The 26,712-nt window shown below is 46.9% G+C and overlaps 19 non-coding genes and 2 pseudogenes across 19 annotated transcripts; all 21 read right to left on the bottom strand.

Annotated features, from left to right (window-relative positions):
* Positions 1 to 1,053: 1,053 nt before the first annotated feature.
* LOC142276742 (U2 spliceosomal RNA) lies at positions 1,054 to 1,244 on the bottom strand. Its single transcript, XR_012740152.1, has one exon. It is a non-coding gene; the product is annotated as a U2 spliceosomal RNA (small nuclear RNA).
* A 1,117-nt stretch (positions 1,245 to 2,361) lies between these two features.
* LOC142276723 (U2 spliceosomal RNA) lies at positions 2,362 to 2,552 on the bottom strand. Its single transcript, XR_012740135.1, has one exon. It is a non-coding gene; the product is annotated as a U2 spliceosomal RNA (small nuclear RNA).
* A 1,117-nt stretch (positions 2,553 to 3,669) lies between these two features.
* LOC142276722 (U2 spliceosomal RNA) lies at positions 3,670 to 3,860 on the bottom strand. Its single transcript, XR_012740134.1, has one exon. It is a non-coding gene; the product is annotated as a U2 spliceosomal RNA (small nuclear RNA).
* A 1,117-nt stretch (positions 3,861 to 4,977) lies between these two features.
* LOC142276721 (U2 spliceosomal RNA) lies at positions 4,978 to 5,168 on the bottom strand. The gene has a single exon (XR_012740133.1). It is a non-coding gene; the product is annotated as a U2 spliceosomal RNA (small nuclear RNA).
* A 1,117-nt stretch (positions 5,169 to 6,285) lies between these two features.
* On the bottom strand, positions 6,286 to 6,476 carry LOC142276720 (U2 spliceosomal RNA). Its single transcript, XR_012740132.1, has one exon. It is a non-coding gene; the product is annotated as a U2 spliceosomal RNA (small nuclear RNA).
* A 1,117-nt stretch (positions 6,477 to 7,593) lies between these two features.
* Positions 7,594 to 7,792, bottom strand: LOC142276751 (U2 spliceosomal RNA). The gene has a single exon (XR_012740160.1). It is a non-coding gene; the product is annotated as a U2 spliceosomal RNA (small nuclear RNA).
* Positions 7,793 to 9,086: 1,294 nt separating this feature from the next.
* Positions 9,087 to 9,281, bottom strand: LOC142276749 (U2 spliceosomal RNA). Its single transcript, XR_012740158.1, has one exon. It is a non-coding gene; the product is annotated as a U2 spliceosomal RNA (small nuclear RNA).
* A 402-nt stretch (positions 9,282 to 9,683) lies between these two features.
* Positions 9,684 to 9,807, bottom strand: LOC142276753 (U2 spliceosomal RNA; annotated as a pseudogene).
* Positions 9,808 to 10,924: 1,117 nt separating this feature from the next.
* LOC142276740 (U2 spliceosomal RNA) lies at positions 10,925 to 11,115 on the bottom strand. Its single transcript, XR_012740150.1, has one exon. It is a non-coding gene; the product is annotated as a U2 spliceosomal RNA (small nuclear RNA).
* A 1,117-nt stretch (positions 11,116 to 12,232) lies between these two features.
* LOC142276719 (U2 spliceosomal RNA) lies at positions 12,233 to 12,423 on the bottom strand. Its single transcript, XR_012740131.1, has one exon. It is a non-coding gene; the product is annotated as a U2 spliceosomal RNA (small nuclear RNA).
* A 1,117-nt stretch (positions 12,424 to 13,540) lies between these two features.
* Positions 13,541 to 13,731, bottom strand: LOC142276718 (U2 spliceosomal RNA). The gene has a single exon (XR_012740130.1). It is a non-coding gene; the product is annotated as a U2 spliceosomal RNA (small nuclear RNA).
* A 1,117-nt stretch (positions 13,732 to 14,848) lies between these two features.
* LOC142276717 (U2 spliceosomal RNA) lies at positions 14,849 to 15,039 on the bottom strand. Its single transcript, XR_012740129.1, has one exon. It is a non-coding gene; the product is annotated as a U2 spliceosomal RNA (small nuclear RNA).
* A 1,117-nt stretch (positions 15,040 to 16,156) lies between these two features.
* LOC142276741 (U2 spliceosomal RNA) lies at positions 16,157 to 16,347 on the bottom strand. Its single transcript, XR_012740151.1, has one exon. It is a non-coding gene; the product is annotated as a U2 spliceosomal RNA (small nuclear RNA).
* Positions 16,348 to 17,464: 1,117 nt separating this feature from the next.
* Positions 17,465 to 17,655, bottom strand: LOC142276716 (U2 spliceosomal RNA). The gene has a single exon (XR_012740128.1). It is a non-coding gene; the product is annotated as a U2 spliceosomal RNA (small nuclear RNA).
* Positions 17,656 to 18,772: 1,117 nt separating this feature from the next.
* On the bottom strand, positions 18,773 to 18,963 carry LOC142276715 (U2 spliceosomal RNA). Its single transcript, XR_012740127.1, has one exon. It is a non-coding gene; the product is annotated as a U2 spliceosomal RNA (small nuclear RNA).
* A 1,117-nt stretch (positions 18,964 to 20,080) lies between these two features.
* LOC142276754 (U2 spliceosomal RNA) lies at positions 20,081 to 20,271 on the bottom strand. The gene has a single exon (XR_012740161.1). It is a non-coding gene; the product is annotated as a U2 spliceosomal RNA (small nuclear RNA).
* Positions 20,272 to 21,388: 1,117 nt separating this feature from the next.
* Positions 21,389 to 21,579, bottom strand: LOC142276750 (U2 spliceosomal RNA). The gene has a single exon (XR_012740159.1). It is a non-coding gene; the product is annotated as a U2 spliceosomal RNA (small nuclear RNA).
* A 1,117-nt stretch (positions 21,580 to 22,696) lies between these two features.
* LOC142276738 (U2 spliceosomal RNA) lies at positions 22,697 to 22,887 on the bottom strand. The gene has a single exon (XR_012740148.1). It is a non-coding gene; the product is annotated as a U2 spliceosomal RNA (small nuclear RNA).
* A 1,117-nt stretch (positions 22,888 to 24,004) lies between these two features.
* LOC142276726 (U2 spliceosomal RNA) lies at positions 24,005 to 24,195 on the bottom strand. The gene has a single exon (XR_012740137.1). It is a non-coding gene; the product is annotated as a U2 spliceosomal RNA (small nuclear RNA).
* A 1,117-nt stretch (positions 24,196 to 25,312) lies between these two features.
* LOC142276713 (U2 spliceosomal RNA) lies at positions 25,313 to 25,503 on the bottom strand. Its single transcript, XR_012740126.1, has one exon. It is a non-coding gene; the product is annotated as a U2 spliceosomal RNA (small nuclear RNA).
* Positions 25,504 to 26,620: 1,117 nt separating this feature from the next.
* Positions 26,621 to 26,712, bottom strand: LOC142276752 (U2 spliceosomal RNA; annotated as a pseudogene; the record flags this gene model as incomplete).

Genomic DNA, 26,712 nt, shown 5'->3' with positions numbered 1-26,712 from the left:
GAGCGAGAGGGAGACAAACCCACGCCTACACAAGACATTTTGTCACCCAAGCCAACCCTTGAAAAGGCTGCTTTGCAGAGCAAAAACAAGAAGAATGGTGCGTTTTGCAGCCGCCGCCCACTGCAATGAATCTGAATAACTCCTCCTTTAGGGCGCAAGCAACTCCCCTCCCCCTTGCAGTCTTTCCAATTCACGATACAAAAAGACGGACAGGACAGGTTGCCTGACTTTCCGTCACTGCCACCCTTTGCCATCCTTACCCGTAGAAAGCCCTTTCATCATCCCCAAACCCTAATCTTTTCCCTTTCCTTCCCAGCCCCCAAACCCTGCCCTCTGTACCTTTCTCACCACCCGCTTCCCTTCTCCTGTCATCCCCCTACCACCCGGGAAAAAAAGAGATTGCCCCCTCCTTCCACTAGCCCACCCTCCCACCCAAAGAACAACTTCTTCTGCGCAGCTTGTTTTCTAGGCAGCAGCGCTATTGTGATGTCATCGGGGGGCATTGTGACAAGCCGCCAGTGTTCCGTCTCTTCATGTTGTGCACTGTTCAAACCGAAAATACATCAACAGGCAGGCTACAGAAAAGCTTACTAACAAAGGTTAGAGAGGGGCTTTCTCAGAGGGCTTTTTACAGTTTGTCTATTCCCAATTAGCCGGTTTAGTATACTTAATGAAAGTACTAATTCTTTCATAGGCCGCCCATTCTTAGTATTTGACGTTCAGGTAACAACAGGTAACTTTATTTGGAGTGGAAGCAGAGAGATAACACCAGATGCCAATTGTAGATCCTCTCACACCTGTGGTCACTGCAGCATCTGACTCCACTTTGTCCAAAAGGGATCTATTCCATTCAATTACACATGATCTAGATTAGACTGACAACAAGATACTGCACGGGACATAGCAGAGTTGGTGAAGTTGAGTGGTGATGAGTTTGCTATTTGGATGAATAAAGCAAGTAAAAAGTGTGTTAGATAAAAATTCATTTCAATTCGCTAATCGGGCTAATATGAATCAGGTGAATCGAGTTCTGCTTTTGGAAACTGGGTTAAGAAGGGGTGCACCGTTCCTGGAGGTACTGCAATACCAGGTCAATGCGTGGAGTGGACAGAGCAAGCTCTTTTTCCATCTCCCTGTTCTAAAAATCCATTTAATATATGGTCCCCAGATAGGGGACGTATCAGATATTAAACTGATAAGAACAGATACTACACTTGATCTTAGCCAAAAGGCCGAGAAGCCATAACCAGAATTGGTTTGGGCCTCGAGTGGCACCCTGGCCTATGCCGGACACATCTTAGGGAGAGAGAGCGAGAGGGAGACAAACCCACGCCTACACAAGACATTTTGTCACCCAAGCCAACCCTTGAAAAGGCTGCTTTGCAGAGCAAAAACAAGAAGAATGGTGCGTTTTGCAGCCGCCGCCCACTGCAATGAATCTGAATAACTCCTCCTTTAGGGCGCAAGCAACTCCCCTCCCCCTTGCAGTCTTTCCAATTCACGATACAAAAAGACGGACAGGACAGGTTGCCTGACTTTCCGTCACTGCCACCCTTTGCCATCCTTACCCGTAGAAAGCCCTTTCATCATCCCCAAACCCTAATCTTTTCCCTTTCCTTCCCAGCCCCCAAACCCTGCCCTCTGTACCTTTCTCACCACCCGCTTCCCTTCTCCTGTCATCCCCCTACCACCCGGGAAAAAAAGAGATTGCCCCCTCCTTCCACTAGCCCACCCTCCCACCCAAAGAACAACTTCTTCTGCGCAGCTTGTTTTCTAGGCAGCAGCGCTATTGTGATGTCATCGGGGGGCATTGTGACAAGCCGCCAGTGTTCCGTCTCTTCATGTTGTGCACTGTTCAAACCGAAAATACATCAACAGGCAGGCTACAGAAAAGCTTACTAACAAAGGTTAGAGAGGGGCTTTCTCAGAGGGCTTTTTACAGTTTGTCTATTCCCAATTAGCCGGTTTAGTATACTTAATGAAAGTACTAATTCTTTCATAGGCCGCCCATTCTTAGTATTTGACGTTCAGGTAACAACAGGTAACTTTATTTGGAGTGGAAGCAGAGAGATAACACCAGATGCCAATTGTAGATCCTCTCACACCTGTGGTCACTGCAGCATCTGACTCCACTTTGTCCAAAAGGGATCTATTCCATTCAATTACACATGATCTAGATTAGACTGACAACAAGATACTGCACGGGACATAGCAGAGTTGGTGAAGTTGAGTGGTGATGAGTTTGCTATTTGGATGAATAAAGCAAGTAAAAAGTGTGTTAGATAAAAATTCATTTCAATTCGCTAATCGGGCTAATATGAATCAGGTGAATCGAGTTCTGCTTTTGGAAACTGGGTTAAGAAGGGGTGCACCGTTCCTGGAGGTACTGCAATACCAGGTCAATGCGTGGAGTGGACAGAGCAAGCTCTTTTTCCATCTCCCTGTTCTAAAAATCCATTTAATATATGGTCCCCAGATAGGGGACGTATCAGATATTAAACTGATAAGAACAGATACTACACTTGATCTTAGCCAAAAGGCCGAGAAGCGATAACCAGAATTGGTTTGGGCCTCGAGTGGCACCCTGGCCTATGCCGGACACATCTTAGGGAGAGAGAGCGAGAGGGAGACAAACCCACGCCTACACAAGACATTTTGTCACCCAAGCCAACCCTTGAAAAGGCTGCTTTGCAGAGCAAAAACAAGAAGAATGGTGCGTTTTGCAGCCGCCGCCCACTGCAATGAATCTGAATAACTCCTCCTTTAGGGCGCAAGCAACTCCCCTCCCCCTTGCAGTCTTTCCAATTCACGATACAAAAAGACGGACAGGACAGGTTGCCTGACTTTCCGTCACTGCCACCCTTTGCCATCCTTACCCGTAGAAAGCCCTTTCATCATCCCCAAACCCTAATCTTTTCCCTTTCCTTCCCAGCCCCCAAACCCTGCCCTCTGTACCTTTCTCACCACCCGCTTCCCTTCTCCTGTCATCCCCCTACCACCCGGGAAAAAAAGAGATTGCCCCCTCCTTCCACTAGCCCACCCTCCCACCCAAAGAACAACTTCTTCTGCGCAGCTTGTTTTCTAGGCAGCAGCGCTATTGTGATGTCATCGGGGGGCATTGTGACAAGCCGCCAGTGTTCCGTTTCTTCATGTTGTGCACTGTTCAAACCGAAAATACATCAACAGGCAGGCTACAGAAAAGCTTACTAACAAAGGTTAGAGAGGGGCTTTCTCAGAGGGCTTTTTACAGTTTGTCTATTCCCAATTAGCCGGTTTAGTATACTTAATGAAAGTACTAATTCTTTCATAGGCCGCCCATTCTTAGTATTTGACGTTCAGGTAACAACAGGTAACTTTATTTGGAGTGGAAGCAGAGAGATAACACCAGATGCCAATTGTAGATCCTCTCACACCTGTGGTCACTGCAGCATCTGACTCCACTTTGTCCAAAAGGGATCTATTCCATTCAATTACACATGATCTAGATTAGACTGACAACAAGATACTGCACGGGACATAGCAGAGTTGGTGAAGTTGAGTGGTGATGAGTTTGCTATTTGGATGAATAAAGCAAGTAAAAAGTGTGTTAGATAAAAATTCATTTCAATTCGCTAATCGGGCTAATATGAATCAGGTGAATCGAGTTCTGCTTTTGGAAACTGGGTTAAGAAGGGGTGCACCGTTCCTGGAGGTACTGCAATACCAGGTCAATGCGTGGAGTGGACAGAGCAAGCTCTTTTTCCATCTCCCTGTTCTAAAAATCCATTTAATATATGGTCCCCAGATAGGGGACGTATCAGATATTAAACTGATAAGAACAGATACTACACTTGATCTTAGCCAAAAGGCCGAGAAGCGATAACCAGAATTGGTTTGGGCCTCGAGTGGCACCCTGGCCTATGCCGGACACATCTTAGGGAGAGAGAGCGAGAGGGAGACAAACCCACGCCTACACAAGACATTTTGTCACCCAAGCCAACCCTTGAAAAGGCTGCTTTGCAGAGCAAAAACAAGAAGAATGGTGCGTTTTGCAGCCGCCGCCCACTGCAATGAATCTGAATAACTCCTCCTTTAGGGCGCAAGCAACTCCCCTCCCCCTTGCAGTCTTTCCAATTCACGATACAAAAAGACGGACAGGACAGGTTGCTTGACTTTCCGTCACTGCCACCCTTTGCCATCCTTACCCGTAGAAAGCCCTTTCATCATCCCCAAACCCTAATCTTTTCCCTTTCCTTCCCAGCCCCCAAACCCTGCCCTCTGTACCTTTCTCACCACCCGCTTCCCTTCTCCTGTCATCCCCCTACCACCCGGGAAAAAAAGAGATTGCCCCCTCCTTCCACTAGCCCACCCTCCCACCCAAAGAACAACTTCTTCTGCGCAGCTTGTTTTCTAGGCAGCAGCGCTATTGTGATGTCATCGGGGGGCATTGTGACAAGCCGCCAGTGTTCCGTCTCTTCATGTTGTGCACTGTTCAAACCGAAAATACATCAACAGGCAGGCTACAGAAAAGCTTACTAACAAAGGTTAGAGAGGGGCTTTCTCAGAGGGCTTTTTACAGTTTGTCTATTCCCAATTAGCCGGTTTAGTATACTTAATGAAAGTACTAATTCTTTCATAGGCCGCCCATTCTTAGTATTTGACGTTCAGGTAACAACAGGTAACTTTATTTGGAGTGGAAGCAGAGAGATAACACCAGATGCCAATTGTAGATCCTCTCACACCTGTGGTCACTGCAGCATCTGACTCCACTTTGTCCAAAAGGGATCTATTCCATTCAATTACACATGATCTAGATTAGACTGACAACAAGATACTGCACGGGACATAGCAGAGTTGGTGAAGTTGAGTGGTGATGAGTTTGCTATTTGGATGAATAAAGCAAGTAAAAAGTGTGTTAGATAAAAATTCATTTCAATTCGCTAATCGGGCTAATATGAATCAGGTGAATCGAGTTCTGCTTTTGGAAACTGGGTTAAGAAGGGGTGCACCGTTCCTGGAGGTACTGCAATACCAGGTCAATGCGTGGAGTGGACAGAGCAAGCTCTTTTTCCATCTCCCTGTTCTAAAAATCCATTTAATATATGGTCCCCAGATAGGGGACGTATCAGATATTAAACTGATAAGAACAGATACTACACTTGATCTTAGCCAAAAGGCCGAGAAGCGATAACCAGAATTGGTTTGGGCCTCGAGTGGCACCCTGGCCTATGCCGGACACATCTTAGGGAGAGAGAGCGAGAGGGAGACAAACCCACGCCTACACAAGACATTTTGTCACCCAAGCCAACCCTTGAAAAGGCTGCTTTGCAGAGCAAAAACAAGAAGAATGGTGCGTTTTGCAGCCGCCGCCCACTGCAATGAATCTGAATAACTCCTCCTTTAGGGCGCAAGCAACTCCCCTCCCCCTTGCAGTCTTTCCAATTCACGATACAAAAAGACGGACAGGACAGGTTGCCTGACTTTCCGTCACTGCCACCCTTTGCCATCCTTACCCGTAGAAAGCCCTTTCATCATCCCCAAACCCTAATCTTTTCCCTTTCTTTCCCAGCCCCCAAACCCTGCCCTCTGTACCTTTCTCACCACCCGCTTCCCTTCTCCTGTCATCCCCCTACCACCCGGGAAAAAAAGAGATTGCCCCCTCCTTCCACTAGCCCACCCTCCCACCCAAAGAACAACTTCTTCTGCGCAGCTTGTTTTCTAGGCAGCAGCGCTATTGTGATGTCATCGGGGGGCATTGTGACAAGCCGCCAGTGTTCCGTCTCTTCATGTTGTGCACTGTTCAAACCGAAAATACATCAACAGGCAGGCTACAGAAAAGCTTACTAACAAAGGTTAGAGAGGGGCTTTCTCAGAGGGCTTTTTACAGTTTGTCTATTCCCAATTAGCCGGTTTAGTATACTTAATGAAAGTACTAATTCTTTCATAGGCCGCCCATTCTTAGTATTTGACGTTCAGGTAACAACAGGTAACTTTATTTGGAGTGGAAGCAGAGAGATAACACCAGATGCCAATTGTAGATCCTCTCACACCTGTGGTCACTGCAGCATCTGACTCCACTTTGTCCAAAAGGGATCTATTCCATTCAATTACACATGATCTAGATTAGACTGACAACAAGATACTGCACGGGACATAGCAGAGTTGGTGAAGTTGAGTGGTGATGAGTTTGCTATTTGGATGAATAAAGCAAGTAAAAAGTGTGTTAGATAAAAATTCATTTCAATTCGCTAATCGGGCTAATATGAATCAGGTGAATCGAGTTCTGCTTTTGGAAACTGGGTTAAGAAGGGGTGCACCGTTCCTGGAGGTACTGCAATACCAGGTCAATGCGTGGAGTGGACAGAGCAAGCTCTTTTTCCATCTCCCTGTTCTAAAAATCCATTTAATATATGGTCCCCAGATAGGGGACGTATCAGATATTAAACTGATAAGAACAGATACTACACTTGATCTTAGCCAAAAGGCCGAGAAGCGATAACCAGAATTGGTTTGGGCCTCGAGTGGCACCCTGGCCTATGCCGGACACATCTTAGGGAGAGAGAGCGAGAGGGAGACAAACCCACGCCTACACAAGACATTTTGTCACCCAAGCCAACCCTTGAAAAGGCTGCTTTGCAGAGCAAAAACAAGAAGAATGGTGCGTTTTGCAGCCGCCGCCCACTGCAATGAATCTGAATAACTCCTCCTTTAGGGCGCAAGCAACTCCCCTCCCCCTTGCAGTCTTTCCAATTCACGATACAAAAAGACGGACAGGACAGGTTGCCTGACTTTCCGTCACTGCCACCCTTTGCCATCCTTACCCGTAGAAAGCCCTTTCATCATCCCCAAACCCTAATCTTTTCCCTTTCCTTCCCAGCCCCCAAACCCTGCCCTCTGTACCTTTCTCACCACCCGCTTCCCTTCTCCTGTCATCCCCCTACCACCCGGGAAAAAAAGAGATTGCCCCCTCCTTCCACTAGCCCACCCTCCCACCCAAAGAACAACTTCTTCTGCGCAGCTTGTTTTCTAGGCAGCAGCGCTATTGTGATGTCATCGGGGGGCATTGTGACAAGCCGCCAGTGTTCCGTCTCTTCATGTTGTGCACTGTTCAAACCGAAAATACATCAACAGGCAGGCTACAGAAAAGCTTACTAACAAAGGTTAGAGAGGGGCTTTCTCAGAGGGCTTTTTACAGTTTGTCTATTCCCAATTAGCCGGTTTAGTATACTTAATGAAAGTACTAATTCTTTCATAGGCCGCCCATTCTTAGTATTTGACGTTCAGGTAACAACAGGTAACTTTATTTGGAGTGGAAGCAGAGAGATAACACCAGATGCCAATTGTAGATCCTCTCACACCTGTGGTCACTGCAGCATCTGACTCCACTTTGTCCAAAAGGGATCTATTCCATTCAATTACACATGATCTAGATTAGACTGACAACAAGATACTGCACGGGACATAGCAGAGTTGGTGAAGTTGAGTGGTGATGAGTTTGCTATTTGGATGAATAAAGCAAGTAAAAAGTGTGTTAGATAAAAATTCATTTCAATTCGCTAATCGGGCTAATATGAATCAGGTGAATCGAGTTCTGCTTTTGGAAACTGGGTTAAGAAGGGGTGCACCGTTCCTGGAGGTACTGCAATACCAGGTCAATGCGTTGAGTGGACAGAGCAAGCTCTTTTTCCATCTCCCTGTTCTAAAAATCCATTTAATATATGGTCCCCAGATAGGGGACGTATCAGATATTAAACTGATAAGAACAGATTTTTTTTTTTTTTTTTTTTTTTTTGAAGGATGAGTTTGAAAATAAAAAAGTGACCGCCTCTCGTTGCCCAGGTAACCGTCCGTCACAAGAGGGCTATGACATCCTACGATGCACACTCCCCCAAGGCCAGCAGTTGTGCAATACCCTGGCACCTTTCAGCACCAACCAAGGTAGTACCCTCCCAAACTACACTTGATCTTAGCCAAAAGGCCGAGAAGCGATAACCAGAATTGGTTTGGGCCTCGAGTGGCACCCTGGCCTATGCCGGACACATCTTAGGGAGAGAGAGCGAGAGGGAGACAAACCCACGCCTACACAAGACATTTTGTCACCCAAGCCAACCCTTGAAAAGGCTGCTTTGCAGAGCAAAAACAAGAAGAATGGTGCGTTTTGCAGCCGCCGCCCACTGCAATGAATCTGAATAACTCCTCCTTTAGGGCGCAAGCAACTCCCCTCCCCCTTGCAGTCTTTCCAATTCACGATACAAAAAGACGGACAGGACAGGTTGCCTGACTTTCCGTCACTGCCACCCTTTGCCATCCTTACCCGTAGAAAGCCCTTTCATCATCCCCAAACCCTAATCTTTTCCCTTTCCTTCCCAGCCCCCAAACCCTGCCCTCTGTACCTTTCTCACCACCCGCTTCCCTTCTCCTGTCATCCCCCTACCACCCGGGAAAAAAAGAGATTGCCCCCTCCTTCCACTAGCCCACCCTCCCACCCAAAGAACAACTTCTTCTGCGCAGCTTGTTTTCTAGGCAGCAGCGCTATTGTGATGTCATCGGGGGGCATTGTGACAAGCCGCCAGTGTTCCGTCTCTTCATGTTGTGCACTGTTCAAACCGAAAATACATCAACAGGCAGGCTACAGAAAAGCTTACTAACAAAGGTTAGAGAGGGGCTTTCTCAGAGGGCTTTTTACAGTTTGTCTATTCCCAATTAGCCGGTTTAGTATACTTAATGAAAGTACTAATTCTTTCATAGGCCGCCCATTCTTAGTATTTGACGTTCAGGTAACAACAGATAACTTTATTTGGAGTGGAAGCAGAGAGATAACACCAGATGCCAATTGTAGATCCTCTCACACCTGTGGTCACTGCAGCATCTGACTCCACTTTGTCCAAAAGGGATCTATTCCATTCAATTACACATGATCTAGATTAGACTGACAACAAGATACTGCACGGGACATAGCAGAGTTGGTGAAGTTGAGTGGTGATGAGTTTGCTATTTGGATGAATAAAGCAAGTAAAAAGTGTGTTAGATAAAAATTCATTTCAATTCGCTAATCGGGCTAATATGAATCAGGTGAATCGAGTTCTGCTTTTGGAAACTGGGTTAAGAAGGGGTGCACCGTTCCTGGAGGTACTGCAATACCAGGTCAATGCGTGGAGTGGACAGAGCAAGCTCTTTTTCCATCTCCCTGTTCTAAAAATCCATTTAATATATGGTCCCCAGATAGGGGACGTATCAGATATTAAACTGATAAGAACAGATTTGATTTAATGAAGCTTTCCAAAGCACCGCAAAAAATGCATGACCGAAGTCACACCAAAAACAGTGCAAAGGCTAGGATTCGTGTGGACCCCTCCGTGAGGAGAGGGTCCCCAAAAATCAACCCCGTCCCTCCGAGCCAGAAGGCCACAGCAAGGGTCAGGGATCTTCGGTGCTCCCCCAAGCCGAAGCCTGGTTGAGCCTTGTCGTTGCTCCCAGCGTCCACCCAGGCATCTTACCCAAGTGGAGTAGAGAGCTACTAGTTGTTGGTTTCGCAGCCGAAACTGCCCGGACCGTCAACCGGTGTTGGTTTCTCAGCCCAAGGCTAACCGGACCTCCAACCGGGTGTTGGTTTCTCAGCCGAAGCTGACCCAGACCTCCAACCGGGTGTTGGTTTCTCAGCCGAAGCTGACCCAGACCTCCAACCGGGTGTTGGTTTCTCAGCCGAAGCTGACCCGGACCTCCAACCGGGTGTTGGTTTCTCAGCCCAAAGCTGAACGGACCTCCGACCATGATTATAAAAATTTCCAGATACTACACTTGATCTTAGCCAAAAGGCCGAGAAGCGATAACCAGAATTGGTTTGGGCCTCGAGTGGCACCCTGGCCTATGCCGGACACATCTTAGGGAGAGAGAGCGAGAGGGAGACAAACCCACGCCTACACAAGACATTTTGTCACCCAAGCCAACCCTTGAAAAGGCTGCTTTGCAGAGCAAAAACAAGAAGAATGGTGCGTTTTGCAGCCGCCGCCCACTGCAATGAATCTGAATAACTCCTCCTTTAGGGCGCAAGCAACTCCCCTCCCCCTTGCAGTCTTTCCAATTCACGATACAAAAAGACGGACAGGACAGGTTGCCTGACTTTCCGTCACTGCCACCCTTTGCCATCCTTACCCGTAGAAAGCCCTTTCATCATCCCCAAACCCTAATCTTTTCCCTTTCCTTCCCAGCCCCCAAACCCTGCCCTCTGTACCTTTCTCACCACCCGCTTCCCTTCTCCTGTCATCCCCCTACCACCCGGGAAAAAAAGAGATTGCCCCCTCCTTCCACTAGCCCACCCTCCCACCCAAAGAACAACTTCTTCTGCGCAGCTTGTTTTCTAGGCAGCAGCGCTATTGTGATGTCATCGGGGGGCATTGTGACAAGCCGCCAGTGTTCCGTCTCTTCATGTTGTGCACTGTTCAAACCGAAAATACATCAACAGGCAGGCTACAGAAAAGCTTACTAACAAAGGTTAGAGAGGGGCTTTCTCAGAGGGCTTTTTACAGTTTGTCTATTCCCAATTAGCCGGTTTAGTATACTTAATGAAAGTACTAATTCTTTCATAGGCCGCCCATTCTTAGTATTTGACGTTCAGGTAACAACAGGTAACTTTATTTGGAGTGGAAGCAGAGAGATAACACCAGATGCCAATTGTAGATCCTCTCACACCTGTGGTCACTGCAGCATCTGACTCCACTTTGTCCAAAAGGGATCTATTCCATTCAATTACACATGATCTAGATTAGACTGACAACAAGATACTGCACGGGACATAGCAGAGTTGGTGAAGTTGAGTGGTGATGAGTTTGCTATTTGGATGAATAAAGCAAGTAAAAAGTGTGTTAGATAAAAATTCATTTCAATTCGCTAATCGGGCTAATATGAATCAGGTGAATCGAGTTCTGCTTTTGGAAACTGGGTTAAGAAGGGGTGCACCGTCCCTGGAGGTACTGCAATACCAGGTCAATGCGTGGAGTGGACAGAGCAAGCTCTTTTTCCATCTCCCTGTTCTAAAAATCCATTTAATATATGGTCCCCAGATAGGGGACGTATCAGATATTAAACTGATAAGAACAGATACTACACTTGATCTTAGCCAAAAGGCCGAGAAGCGATAACCAGAATTGGTTTGGGCCTCGAGTGGCACCCTGGCCTATGCCGGACACATCTTAGGGAGAGAGAGCGAGAGGGAGACAAACCCACGCCTACACAAGACATTTTGTCACCCAAGCCAACCCTTGAAAAGGCTGCTTTGCAGAGCAAAAACAAGAAGAATGGTGCGTTTTGCAGCCGCCGCCCACTGCAATGAATCTGAATAACTCCTCCTTTAGGGCGCAAGCAACTCCCCTCCCCCTTGCAGTCTTTCCAATTCACGATACAAAAAGACGGACAGGACAGGTTGCCTGACTTTCCGTCACTGCCACCCTTTGCCATCCTTACCCGTAGAAAGCCCTTTCATCATCCCCAAACCCTAATCTTTTCCCTTTCCTTCCCAGCCCCCAAACCCTGCCCTCTGTACCTTTCTCACCACCCGCTTCCCTTCTCCTGTCATCCCCCTACCACCCGGGAAAAAAAGAGATTGCCCCCTCCTTCCACTAGCCCACCCTCCCACCCAAAGAACAACTTCTTCTGCGCAGCTTGTTTTCTAGGCAGCAGCGCTATTGTGATGTCATCGGGGGGCATTGTGACAAGCCGCCAGTGTTCCGTCTCTTCATGTTGTGCACTGTTCAAACCGAAAATACATCAACAGGCAGGCTACAGAAAAGCTTACTAACAAAGGTTAGAGAGGGGCTTTCTCAGAGGGCTTTTTACAGTTTGTCTATTCCCAATTAGCCGGTTTAGTATACTTAATGAAAGTACTAATTCTTTCATAGGCCGCCCATTCTTAGTATTTGACGTTCAGGTAACAACAGGTAACTTTATTTGGAGTGGAAGCAGAGAGATAACACCAGATGCCAATTGTAGATCCTCTCACACCTGTGGTCACTGCAGCATCTGACTCCACTTTGTCCAAAAGGGATCTATTCCATTCAATTACACATGATCTAGATTAGACTGACAACAAGATACTGCACGGGACATAGCAGAGTTGGTGAAGTTGAGTGGTGATGAGTTTGCTATTTGGATGAATAAAGCAAGTAAAAAGTGTGTTAGATAAAAATTCATTTCAATTCGCTAATCGGGCTAATAGGAATCAGGTGAATCGAGTTCTGCTTTTGGAAACTGGGTTAAGAAGGGGTGCACCGTTCCTGGAGGTACTGCAATACCAGGTCAATGCGTGGAGTGGACAGAGCAAGCTCTTTTTCCATCTCCCTGTTCTAAAAATCCATTTAATATATGGTCCCCAGATAGGGGACGTATCAGATATTAAACTGATAAGAACAGATACTACACTTGATCTTAGCCAAAAGGCCGAGAAGCGATAACCAGAATTGGTTTGGGCCTCGAGTGGCACCCTGGCCTATGCCGGACACATCTTAGGGAGAGAGAGCGAGAGGGAGACAAACCCACGCCTACACAAGACATTTTGTCACCCAAGCCAACCCTTGAAAAGGCTGCTTTGCAGAGCAAAAACAAGAAGAATGGTGCGTTTTGCAGCCGCCGCCCACTGCAATGAATCTGAATAACTCCTCCTTTAGGGCGCAAGCAACTCCCCTCCCCCTTGCAGTCTTTCCAATTCACGATACAAAAAGACGGACAGGACAGGTTGCCTGACTTTCCGTCACTGCCACCCTTTGCCATCCTTACCCGTAGAAAGCCCTTTCATCATCCCCAAACCCTAATCTTTTCCCTTTCCTTCCCAGCCCCCAAACCCTGCCCTCTGTACCTTTCTCACCACCCGCTTCCCTTCTCCTGTCATCCCCCTACCACCCGGGAAAAAAAGAGATTGCCCCCTCCTTCCACTAGCCCACCCTCCCACCCAAAGAACAACTTCTTCTGCGCAGCTTGTTTTCTAGGCAGCAGCGCTATTGTGATGTCATCGGGGGGCATTGTGACAAGCCGCCAGTGTTCCGTCTCTTCATGTTGTGCACTGTTCAAACCGAAAATACATCAACAGGCAGGCTACAGAAAAGCTTACTAACAAAGGTTAGAGAGGGGCTTTCTCAGAGGGCTTTCTACAGTTTGTCTATTCCCAATTAGCCGGTTTAGTATACTTAATGAAAGTACTAATTCTTTCATAGGCCGCCCATTCTTAGTATTTGACGTTCAGGTAACAACAGGTAACTTTATTTGGAGTGGAAGCAGAGAGATAACACCAGATGCCAATTGTAGATCCTCTCACACCTGTGGTCACTGCAGCATCTGACTCCACTTTGTCCAAAAGGGATCTATTCCATTCAATTACACATGATCTAGATTAGACTGACAACAAGATACTGCACGGGACATAGCAGAGTTGGTGAAGTTGAGTGGTGATGAGTTTGCTATTTGGATGAATAAAGCAAGTAAAAAGTGTGTTAGATAAAAATTCATTTCAATTCGCTAATCGGGCTAATATGAATCAGGTGAATCGAGTTCTGCTTTTGGAAACTGGGTTAAGAAGGGGTGCACCGTTCCTGGAGGTACTGCAATACCAGGTCAATGCGTGGAGTGGACAGAGCAAGCTCTTTTTCCATCTCCCTGTTCTAAAAATCCATTTAATATATGGTCCCCAGATAGGGGACGTATCAGATATTAAACTGATAAGAACAGATACTACACTTGATCTTAGCCAAAAGGCCGAGAAGCGATAACCAGAATTGGTTTGGGCCTCGAGTGGCACCCTGGCCTATGCCGGACACATCTTAGGGAGAGAGAGCGAGAGGGAGACAAACCCACGCCTACACAAGACATTTTGTCACCCAAGCCAACCCTTGAAAAGGCTGCTTTGCAGAGCAAAAACAAGAAGAATGGTGCGTTTTGCAGCCGCCGCCCACTGCAATGAATCTGAATAACTCCTCCTTTAGGGCGCAAGCAACTCCCCTCCCCCTTGCAGTCTTTCCAATTCACGATACAAAAAGACGGACAGGACAGGTTGCCTGACTTTCCGTCACTGCCACCCTTTGCCATCCTTACCCGTAGAAAGCCCTTTCATCATCCCCAAACCCTAATCTTTTCCTTTTCCTTCCCAGCCCCCAAACCCTGCCCTCTGTACCTTTCTCACCACCCGCTTCCCTTCTCCTGTCATCCCCCTACCACCCGGGAAAAAAAGAGATTGCCCCCTCCTTCCACTAGCCCACCCTCCCACCCAAAGAACAACTTCTTCTGCGCAGCTTGTTTTCTAGGCAGCAGCGCTATTGTGATGTCATCGGGGGGCATTGTGACAAGCCGCCAGTGTTCCGTCTCTTCATGTTGTGCACTGTTCAAACCGAAAATACATCAACAGGCAGGCTACAGAAAAGCTTACTAACAAAGGTTAGAGAGGGGCTTTCTCAGAGGGCTTTTTACAGTTTGTCTATTCCCAATTAGCCGGTTTAGTATACTTAATGAAAGTACTAATTCTTTCATAGGCCGCCCATTCTTAGTATTTGACGTTCAGGTAACAACAGGTAACTTTATTTGGAGTGGAAGCAGAGAGATAACACCAGATGCCAATTGTAGATCCTCTCACACCTGTGGTCACTGCAGCATCTGACTCCACTTTGTCCAAAAGGGATCTATTCCATTCAATTACACATGATCTAGATTAGACTGACAACAAGATACTGCACGGGACATAGCAGAGTTGGTGAAGTTGAGTGGTGATGAGTTTGCTATTTGGATGAATAAAGCAAGTAAAAAGTGTGTTAGATAAAAATTCATTTCAATTCGCTAATCGGGCTAATATGAATCAGGTGAATCGAGTTCTGCTTTTGGAAACTGGGTTAAGAAGGGGTGCACCGTTCCTGGAGGTACTGCAATACCAGGTCAATGCGTGGAGTGGACAGAGCAAGCTCTTTTTCCATCTCCCTGTTCTAAAAATCCATTTAATATATGGTCCCCAGATAGGGGACGTATCAGATATTAAACTGATAAGAACAGATACTACACTTGATCTTAGCCAAAAGGCCGAGAAGCGATAACCAGAATTGGTTTGGGCCTCGAGTGGCACCCTGGCCTATGCCGGACACATCTTAGGGAGAGAGAGCGAGAGGGAGACAAACCCACGCCTACACAAGACATTTTGTCACCCAAGCCAACCCTTGAAAAGGCTGCTTTGCAGAGCAAAAACAAGAAGAATGGTGCGTTTTGCAGCCGCCGCCCACTGCAATGAATCTGAATAACTCCTCCTTTAGGGCGCAAGCAACTCCCCTCCCCCTTGCAGTCTTTCCAATTCACGATACAAAAAGACGGACAGGACAGGTTGCCTGACTTTCCGTCACTGCCACCCTTTGCCATCCTTACCCGTAGAAAGCCCTTTCATCATCCCCAAACCCTAATCTTTTCCCTTTCCTTCCCAGCCCCCAAACCCTGCCCTCTGTACCTTTCTCACCACCCGCTTCCCTTCTCCTGTCATCCCCCTACCACCCGGGAAAAAAAGAGATTGCCCCCTCCTTCCACTAGCCCACCCTCCCACCCAAAGAACAACTTCTTCTGCGCAGCTTGTTTTCTAGGCAGCAGCGCTATTGTGATGTCATCGGGGGGCATTGTGACAAGCCGCCAGTGTTCCGTCTCTTCATGTTGTGCACTGTTCAAACCGAAAATACATCAACAGGCAGGCTACAGAAAAGCTTACTAACAAAGGTTAGAGAGGGGCTTTCTCAGAGGGCTTTTTACAGTTTGTCTATTCCCAATTAGCCGGTTTAGTATACTTAATGAAAGTACTAATTCTTTCATAGGCCGCCCATTCTTAGTATTTGACGTTCAGGTAACAACAGGTAACTTTATTTGGAGTGGAAGCAGAGAGATAACACCAGATGCCAATTGTAGATCCTCTCACACCTGTGGTCACTGCAGCATCTGACTCCACTTTGTCCAAAAGGGATCTATTCCATTCAATTACACATGATCTAGATTAGACTGACAACAAGATACTGCACGGGACATAGCAGAGTTGGTGAAGTTGAGTGGTGATGAGTTTGCTATTTGGATGAATAAAGCAAGTAAAAAGTGTGTTAGATAAAAATTCATTTCAATTCGCTAATCGGGCTAATATGAATCAGGTGAATCGAGTTCTGCTTTTGGAAACTGGGTTAAGAAGGGGTGCACCGTTCCTGGAGGTACTGCAATACCAGGTCAATGCGTGGAGTGGACAGAGCAAGCTCTTTTTCCATCTCCCTGTTCTAAAAATCCATTTAAGATATGGTCCCCAGATAGGGGACGTATCAGATATTAAACTGATAAGAACAGATACTACACTTGATCTTAGCCAAAAGGCCGAGAAGCGATAACCAGAATTGGTTTGGGCCTCGAGTGGCACCCTGGCCTATGCCGGACACATCTTAGGGAGAGAGAGCGAGAGGGAGACAAACCCACGCCTACACAAGACATTTTGTCACCCAAGCCAACCCTTGAAAAGGCTGCTTTGCAGAGCAAAAACAAGAAGAATGGTGCGTTTTGCAGCCGCCGCCCACTGCAATGAATCTGAATAACTCCTCCTTTAGGGCGCAAGCAACTCCCCTCCCCCTTGCAGTCTTTCCAATTCACGATACAAAAAGACGGACAGGACAGGTTGCCTGACTTTCCGTCACTGCCACCCTTTGCCATCCTTACCCGTAGAAAGCCCTTTCATCATCCCCAAACCCTAATCTTTTCCCTTTCCTTCCCAGCCCCCAAACCCTGCCCTCTGTACCTTTCTCACCACCCGCTTCCCTTCTCCTGTCATCCCCCTACCACCCGGGAAAAAAAGAGATTGCCCCCTCCTTCCACTAGCCCACCCTCCCACCCAAAGAACAACTTCTTCTGCGCAGCTTGTTTTCTAGGCAGCAGCGCTATTGTGATGTCATCGGGGGGCATTGTGACAAGCCGCCAGTGTTCCGTCTCTTCATGTTGTGCACTGTTCAAACCGAAAATACATCAACAGGCAGGCTACAGAAAAGCTTACTAACAAAGGTTAGAGAGGGGCTTTCTCAGAGGGCTTTTTACAGTTTGTCTATTCCCAATTAGCCGGTTTAGTATACTTAATGAAAGTACTAATTCTTTCATAGGCCGCCCATTCTTAGTATTTGACGTTCAGGTAACAACAGGTAACTTTATTTGGAGTGGAAGCAGAGAGATAACACCAGATGCCAATTGTAGATCCTCTCACACCTGTGGTCACTGCAGCATCTGACTCCACTTTGTCCAAAAGGGATCTATTCCATTCAATTACACATGATCTAGATTAGACTGACAACAAGATACTGCACGGGACATAGCAGAGTTGGTGAAGTTGAGTGGTGATGAGTTTGCTATTTGGATGAATAAAGCAAGTAAAAAGTGTGTTAGATAAAAATTCATTTCAATTCGCTAATCGGGCTAATATGAATCAGGTGAATCGAGTTCTGCTTTTGGAAACTGGGTTAAGAAGGGGTGCACCGTTCCTGGAGGTACTGCAATACCAGGTCAATGCGTGGAGTGGACAGAGCAAGCTCTTTTTCCATCTCCCTGTTCTAAAAATCCATTTAATATATGGTCCCCAGATAGGGGACGTATCAGATATTAAACTGATAAGAACAGATACTACACTTGATCTTAGCCAAAAGGCCGAGAAGCGATAACCAGAATTGGTTTGGGCCTCGAGTGGCACCCTGGCCTATGCCGGACACATCTTAGGGAGAGAGAGCGAGAGGGAGACAAACCCACGCCTACACAAGACATTTTGTCACCCAAGCCAACCCTTGAAAAGGCTGCTTTGCAGAGCAAAAACAAGAAGAATGGTGCGTTTTGCAGCCGCCGCCCACTGCAATGAATCTGAATAACTCCTCCTTTAGGGCGCAAGCAACTCCCCTCCCCCTTGCAGTCTTTCCAATTCACGATACAAAAAGACGGACAGGACAGGTTGCCTGACTTTCCGTCACTGCCACCCTTTGCCATCCTTACCCGTAGAAAGCCCTTTCATCATCCCCAAACCCTAATCTTTTCCCTTTCCTTCCCAGCCCCCAAACCCTGCCCTCTGTACCTTTCTCACCACCCGCTTCCCTTCTCCTGTCATCCCCCTACCACCCGGGAAAAAAAGAGATTGCCCCCTCCTTCCACTAGCCCACCCTCCCACCCAAAGAACAACTTCTTCTGCGCAGCTTGTTTTCTAGGCAGCAGCGCTATTGTGATGTCATCGGGGGGCATTGTGACAAGCCGCCAGTGTTCCGTCTCTTCATGTTGTGCACTGTTCAAACCGAAAATACATCAACAGGCAGGCTACAGAAAAGCTTACTAACAAAGGTTAGAGAGGGGCTTTCTCAGAGGGCTTTTTACAGTTTGTCTATTCCCAATTAGCCGGTTTAGTATACTTAATGAAAGTACTAATTCTTTCATAGGCCGCCCATTCTTAGTATTTGACGTTCAGGTAACAACAGGTAACTTTATTTGGAGTGGAAGCAGAGAGATAACACCAGATGCCAATTGTAGATCCTCTCACACCTGTGGTCACTGCAGCATCTGACTCCACTTTGTCCAAAAGGGATCTATTCCATTCAATTACACATGATCTAGATTAGACTGACAACAAGATACTGCACGGGACATAGCAGAGTTGGTGAAGTTGAGTGGTGATGAGTTTGCTATTTGGATGAATAAAGCAAGTAAAAAGTGTGTTAGATAAAAATTCATTTCAATTCGCTAATCGGGCTAATATGAATCAGGTGAATCGAGTTCTGCTTTTGGAAACTGGGTTAAGAAGGGGTGCACCGTTCCTGGAGGTACTGCAATACCAGGTCAATGCGTGGAGTGGACAGAGCAAGCTCTTTTTCCATCTCCCTGTTCTAAAAATCCATTTAATATATGGTCCCCAGATAGGGGACGTATCAGATATTAAACTGATAAGAACAGATACTACACTTGATCTTAGCCAAAAGGCCGAGAAGCGATAACCAGAATTGGTTTGGGCCTCGAGTGGCACCCTGGCCTATGCCGGACACATCTTAGGGAGAGAGAGCGAGAGGGAGACAAACCCACGCCTACACAAGACATTTTGTCACCCAAGCCAACCCTTGAAAAGGCTGCTTTGCAGAGCAAAAACAAGAAGAATGGTGCGTTTTGCAGCCGCCGCCCACTGCAATGAATCTGAATAACTCCTCCTTTAGGGCGCAAGCAACTCCCCTCCCCCTTGCAGTCTTTCCAATTCACGATACAAAAAGACGGACAGGACAGGTTGCCTGACTTTCCGTCACTGCCACCCTTTGCCATCCTTACCCGTAGAAAGCCCTTTCATCATCCCCAAACCCTAATCTTTTCCCTTTCCTTCCCAGCCCCCAAACCCTGCCCTCTGTACCTTTCTCACCACCCGCTTCCCTTCTCCTGTCATCCCCCTACCACCCGGGAAAAAAAGAGATTGCCCCCTCCTTCCACTAGCCCACCCTCCCACCCAAAGAACAACTTCTTCTGCGCAGCTTGTTTTCTAGGCAGCAGCGCTATTGTGATGTCATCGGGGGGCATTGTGACAAGCCGCCAGTGTTCCGTCTCTTCATGTTGTGCACTGTTCAAACCGAAAATACATCAACAGGCAGGCTACAGAAAAGCTTACTAACAAAGGTTAGAGAGGGGCTTTCTCAGAGGGCTTTTTACAGTTTGTCTATTCCCAATTAGCCGGTTTAGTATACTTAATGAAAGTACTAATTCTTTCATAGGCCGCCCATTCTTAGTATTTGACGTTCAGGTAACAACAGGTAACTTTATTTGGAGTGGAAGCAGAGAGATAACACCAGATGCCAATTGTAGATCCTCTCACACCTGTGGTCACTGCAGCATCTGACTCCACTTTGTCCAAAAGGGATCTATTCCATTCAATTACACATGATCTAGATTAGACTGACAACAAGATACTGCACGGGACATAGCAGAGTTGGTGAAGTTGAGTGGTGATGAGTTTGCTATTTGGATGAATAAAGCAAGTAAAAAGTGTGTTAGATAAAAATTCATTTCAATTCGCTAATCGGGCTAATATGAATCAGGTGAATCGAGTTCTGCTTTTGGAAACTGGGTTAAGAAGGGGTGCACCGTTCCTGGAGGTACTGCAATACCAGGTCAATGCGTGGAGTGGACAGAGCAAGCTCTTTTTCCATCTCCCTGTTCTAAAAATCCATTTAATATATGGTCCCCAGATAGGGGACGTATCAGATATTAAACTGATAAGAACAGATACTACACTTGATCTTAGCCAAAAGGCCGAGAAGCGATAACCAGAATTGGTTTGGGCCTCGAGTGGCACCCTGGCCTATGCCGGACACATCTTAGGGAGAGAGAGCGAGAGGGAGACAAACCCACGCCTACACAAGACATTTTGTCACCCAAGCCAACCCTTGAACAGGCTGCTTTGCAGAGCAAAAACAAGAAGAATGGTGCGTTTTGCAGCCGCCGCCCACTGCAATGAATCTGAATAACTCCTCCTTTAGGGCGCAAGCAACTCCCCTCCCCCTTGCAGTCTTTCCAATTCACGATACAAAAAGACGGACAGGACAGGTTGCCTGACTTTCCGTCACTGCCACCCTTTGCCATCCTTACCCGTAGAAAGCCCTTTCATCATCCCCAAACCCTAATCTTTTCCCTTTCCTTCCCAGCCCCCAAACCCTGCCCTCTGTACCTTTCTCACCACCCGCTTCCCTTCTCCTGTCATCCCCCTACCACCCGGTAAAAAAAGAGATTGCCCCCTCCTTCCACTAGCCCACCCTCCCACCCAAAGAACAACTTCTTCTGCGCAGCTTGTTTTCTAGGCAGCAGCGCTATTGTGATGTCATCGGGGGGCATTGTGACAAGCCGCCAGTGTTCCGTCTCTTCATGTTGTGCACTGTTCAAACCGAAAATACATCAACAGGCAGGCTACAGAAAAGCTTACTAACAAAGGTTAGAGAGGGGCTTTCTCAGAGGGCTTTTTACAGTTTGTCTATTCCCAATTAGCCGGTTTAGTATACTTAATGAAAGTACTAATTCTTTCATAGGCCGCCCATTCTTAGTATTTGACGTTCAGGTAACAACAGGTAACTTTATTTGGAGTGGAAGCAGAGAGATAACACCAGATGCCAATTGTAGATCCTCTCACACCTGTGGTCACTGCAGCATCTGACTCCACTTTGTCCAAAAGGGATCTATTCCATTCAATTACACATGATCTAGATTAGACTGACAACAAGATACTGCACGGGACATAGCAGAGTTGGTGAAGTTGAGTGGTGATGAGTTTGCTATTTGGATGAATAAAGCAAGTAAAAAGTGTGTTAGATAAAAATTCATTTCAATTCGCTAATCGGGCTAATATGAATCAGGTGAATCGAGTTCTGCTTTTGGAAACTGGGTTAAGAAGGGGTGCACCGTTCCTGGAGGTACTGCAATACCAGGTCAATGCGTGGAGTGGACAGAGCAAGCTCTTTTTCCATCTCCCTGTTCTAAAAATCCATTTAATATATGGTCCCCAGATAGGGGACGTATCAGATATTAAACTGATAAGAACAGATACTACACTTGATCTTAGCCAAAAGGCCGAGAAGCGATAACCAGAATTGGTTTGGGCCTCGAGTGGCACCCTGGCCTATGCCGGACACATCTTAGGGAGAGAGAGCGAGAGGGAGACAAACCCACGCCTACACAAGACATTTTGTCACCCAAGCCAACCCTTGAAAAGGCTGCTTTGCAGAGCAAAAACAAGAAGAATGGTGCGTTTTGCAGCCGCCGCCCACTGCAATGAATCTGAATAACTCCTCCTTTAGGGCGCAAGCAACTCCCCTCCCCCTTGCAGTCTTTCCAATTCACGATACAAAAAGACGGACAGGACAGGTTGCCTGACTTTCCGTCACTGCCACCCTTTGCCATCCTTACCCGTAGAAAGCCCTTTCATCATCCCCAAACCCTAATCTTTTCCCTTTCCTTCCCAGCCCCCAAACCCTGCCCTCTGTACCTTTCTCACCACCCGCTTCCCTTCTCCTGTCATCCCCCTACCACCCGGGAAAAAAAGAGATTGCCCCCTCCTTCCACTAGCCCACCCTCCCACCCAAAGAACAACTTCTTCTGCGCAGCTTGTTTTCTAGGCAGCAGCGCTATTGTGATGTCATCGGGGGGCATTGTGACAAGCCGCCAGTGTTCCGTCTCTTCATGTTGTGCACTGTTCAAACCGAAAATACATCAACAGGCAGGCTACAGAAAAGCTTACTAACAAAGGTTAGAGAGGGGCTTTCTCAGAGGGCTTTTTACAGTTTGTCTATTCCCAATTAGCCGGTTTAGTATACTTAATGAAAGTACTAATTCTTTCATAGGCCGCCCATTCTTAGTATTTGACGTTCAGGTAACAACAGGTAACTTTATTTGGAGTGGAAGCAGAGAGATAACACCAGATGCCAATTGTAGATCCTCTCACACCTGTGGTCACTGCAGCATCTGACTCCACTTTGTCCAAAAGGGATCTATTCCATTCAATTACACATGATCTAGATTAGACTGACAACAAGATACTGCACGGGACATAGCAGAGTTGGTGAAGTTGAGTGGTGATGAGTTTGCTATTTGGATGAATAAAGCAAGTAAAAAGTGTGTTAGATAAAAATTCATTTCAATTCGCTAATCGGGCTAATATGAATCAGGTGAATCGAGTTCTGCTTTTGGAAACTGGGTTAAGAAGGGGTGCACCGTTCCTGGAGGTACTGCAATACCAGGTCAATGCGTGGAGTGGACAGAGCAAGCTCTTTTTCCATCTCCCTGTTCTAAAAATCCATTTAATATATGGTCCCCAGATAGGGGACGTATCAGATATTAAACTGATAAGAACAGATACTACACTTGATCTTAGCCAAAAGGCCGAGAAGCGATAACCAGAATTGGTTTGGGCCTCGAGTGGCACCCTGGCCTATGCCGGACACATCTTAGGGAGAGAGAGCGAGAGGGAGACAAACCCACGCCTACACAAGACATTTTGTCACCCAAGCCAACCCTTGAAAAGGCTGCTTTGCAGAGCAAAAACAAGAAGAATGGTGCGTTTTGCAGCCGCCGCCCACTGCAATGAATCTGAATAACTCCTCCTTTAGGGCGCAAGCAACTCCCCTCCCCCTTGCAGTCTTTCCAATTCACGATACAAAAAGACGGACAGGACAGGTTGCCTGACTTTCCGTCACTGCCACCCTTTGCCATCCTTACCCGTAGAAAGCCCTTTCATCATCCCCAAACCCTAATCTTTTCCCTTTCCTTCCCAGCCCCCAAACCCTGCCCTCTGTACCTTTCTCACCACCCGCTTCCCTTCTCCTGTCATCCCCCTACCACCCGGGAAAAAAAGAGATTGCCCCCTCCTTCCACTAGCCCACCCTCCCACCCAAAGAACAACTTCTTCTGCGCAGCTTGTTTTCTAGGCAGCAGCGCTATTGTGATGTCATCGGGGGGCATTGTGACAAGCCGCCAGTGTTCCGTCTCTTCATGTTGTGCACTGTTCAAACCGAAAATACATCAACAGGCAGGCTACAGAAAAGCTTACTAACAAAGGTTAGAGAGGGGCTTTCTCAGAGGGCTTTTTACAGTTTGTCTATTCCCAATTAGCCGGTTTAGTATACTTAATGAAAGTACTAATTCTTTCATAGGCCGCCCATTCTTAGTATTTGACGTTCAGGTAACAACAGGTAACTTTATTTGGAGTGGAAGCAGAGAGATAACACCAGATGCCAATTGTAGATCCTCTCACACCTGTGGTCACTGCAGCATCTGACTCCACTTTGTCCAAAAGGGATCTATTCCATTCAATTACACATGATCTAGATTAGACTGACAACAAGATACTGCACGGGACATAGCAGAGTTGGTGAAGTTGAGTGGTGATGAGTTTGCTATTTGGATGAATAAAGCAAGTAAAAAGTGTGTTAGATAAAAATTCATTTCAATTCGCTAATCGGGCTAATATGAATCAGGTGAATCGAGTTCTGCTTTTGGAAACTGGGTTAAGAAGGGGTGCACCGTTCCTGGAGGTACTGCAATACCAGGTCAATGCGTGGAGTGGACAGAGCAAGCTCTTTTTCCATCTCCCTGTTCTAAAAATCCATTTAATATATGGTCCCCAGATAGGGGACGTATCAGATATTAAACTGATAAGAACAGATACTACACTTGATCTTAGCCAAAAGGCCGAGAAGCGATAACCAGAATTGGTTTGGGCCTCGAGTGGCACCCTGGCCTATGCCGGACACATCTTAGGGAGAGAGAGCGAGAGGGAGACAAACCCACGCCTACACAAGACATTTTGTCACCCAAGCCAACCCTTGAAAAGGCTGCTTTGCAGAGCAAAAACAAGAAGAATGGTGCGTTTTGCAGCCGCCGCCCACTGCAATGAATCTGAATAACTCCTCCTTTAGGGCGCAAGCAACTCCCCTCCCCCTTGCAGTCTTTCCAATTCACGATACAAAAAGACGGACAGGACAGGTTGCCTGACTTTCCGTCACTGCCACCCTTTGCCATCCTTACCCGTAGAAAGCCCTTTCATCATCCCCAAACCCTAATCTTTTCCCTTTCCTTCCCAGCCCCCAAACCCTGCCCTCTGTACCTTTCTCACCACCCGCTTCCCTTCTCCTGTCATCCCCCTACCACCCGGGAAAAAAAGAGATTGCCCCCTCCTTCCACTAGCCCACCCTCCCACCCAAAGAACAACTTCTTCTGCGCAGCTTGTTTTCTAGGCAGCAGCGCTATTGTGATGTCATCGGGGGGCATTGTGACAAGCCGCCAGTGTTCCGTCTCTTCATGTTGTGCACTGTTCAAACCGAAAATACATCAACAGGCAGGCTACAGAAAAGCTTACTAACAAAGGTTAGAGAGGGGCTTTCTCAGAGGGCTTTTTACAGTTTGTCTATTCCCAATTAGCCGGTTTAGTATACTTAATGAAAGTACTAATTCTTTCATAGGCCGCCCATTCTTAGTATTTGACGTTCAGGTAACAACAGGTAACTTTATTTGGAGTGGAAGCAGAGAGATAACACCAGATGCCAATTGTAGATCCTCTCACACCTGTGGTCACTGCAGCATCTGACTCCACTTTGTCCAAAAGGGATCTATTCCATTCAATTACACATGATCTAGATTAGACTGACAACAAGATACTGCACGGGACATAGCAGAGTTGGTGAAGTTGAGTGGTGATGAGTTTGCTATTTGGATGAATAAAGCAAGTAAAAAGTGTGTTAGATAAAAATTCATTTCAATTCGCTAATCGGGCTAATATGAATCAGGTGAATCGAGTTCTGCTTTTGGAAACTGGGTTAAGAAGGGGTGCACCGTTCCTGGAGGTACTGCAATACCAGGTCAATGCGTGGAGTGGACAGAGCAAGCTCTTTTTCCATCTCCCTGTTCTAAAAATCCATTTAATATATGGTCCCCAGATAGGGGACGTATCAGATATTAAACTGATAAGAACAGATACTACACTTGATCTTAGCCAAAAGGCCGAGAAGCGATAACCAGAATTGGTTTGGGCCTCGAGTGGCACCCTGGCCTATGCCGGACACATCTTAGGGAGAGAGAGCGAGAGGGAGACAAACCCACGCCTACACAAGACATTTTGTCACCCAAGCCAACCCTTGAAAAGGCTGCTTTGCAGAGCAAAAACAAGAAGAATGGTGCGTTTTGCAGCCGCCGCCCACTGCAATGAATCTGAATAACTCCTCCTTTAGGGCGCAAGCAACTCCCCTCCCCCTTGCAGTCTTTCCAATTCACGATACAAAAAGACGGACAGGACAGGTTGCCTGACTTTCCGTCACTGCCACCCTTTGCCATCCTTACCCGTAGAAAGCCCTTTCATCATCCCCAAACCCTAATCTTTTCCCTTTCCTTCCCAGCCCCCAAACCCTGCCCTCTGTACCTTTCTCACCACCCGCTTCCCTTCTCCTGTCATCCCCCTACCACCCGGGAAAAAAAGAGATTGCCCCCTCCTTCCACTAGCCCACCCTCCCACCCAAAGAACAACTTCTTCTGCGCAGCTTGTTTTCTAGGCAGCAGCGCTATTGTGATGTCATCGGGGGGCATTGTGACAAGCCGCCAGTGTTCCGTCTCTTCATGTTGTGCACTGTTCAAACCGAAAATACATCAACAGGCAGGCTACAGAAAAGCTTACTAACAAAGGTTAGAGAGGGGCTTTCTCAGAGGGCTTTTTACAGTTTGTCTATTCCCAATTAGCCGGTTTAGTATACTTAATGAAAGTACTAATTCTTTCATAGGCCGCCCATTCTTAGTATTTGACGTTCAGGTAACAACAGGTAACTTTATTTGGAGTGGAAGCAGAGAGATAACACCAGATGCCAATTGTAGATCCTCTCACACCTGTGGTCACTGCAGCATCTGACTCCACTTTGTCCAAAAGGGATCTATTCCATTCAATTACACATGATCTAGATTAGACTGACAACAAGATACTGCACGGGACATAGCAGAGTTGGTGAAGTTGAGTGGTGATGAGTTTGCTATTTGGATGAATAAAGCAAGTAAAAAGTGTGTTAGATAAAAATTCATTTCAATTCGCTAATCGGGCTAATATGAATCAGGTGAATCGAGTTCTGCTTTTGGAAACTGGGTTAAGAAGGGGTGCACCGTTCCTGGAGGTACTGCAATACCAGGTCAATGCGTGGAGTGGACAGAGCAAGCTCTTTTTCCATCTCCCTGTTCTAAAAA

This window comes from Anomaloglossus baeobatrachus, unplaced genomic scaffold, assembly GCF_048569485.1.
Source record: "Anomaloglossus baeobatrachus isolate aAnoBae1 unplaced genomic scaffold, aAnoBae1.hap1 Scaffold_4025, whole genome shotgun sequence".
Lineage (NCBI taxonomy): Eukaryota > Metazoa > Chordata > Amphibia > Anura > Aromobatidae > Anomaloglossus > Anomaloglossus baeobatrachus.
The sequence above is the reverse complement of the archived record's forward strand: the minus strand, read 5'-3'. Positions and strand labels throughout refer to the sequence as shown.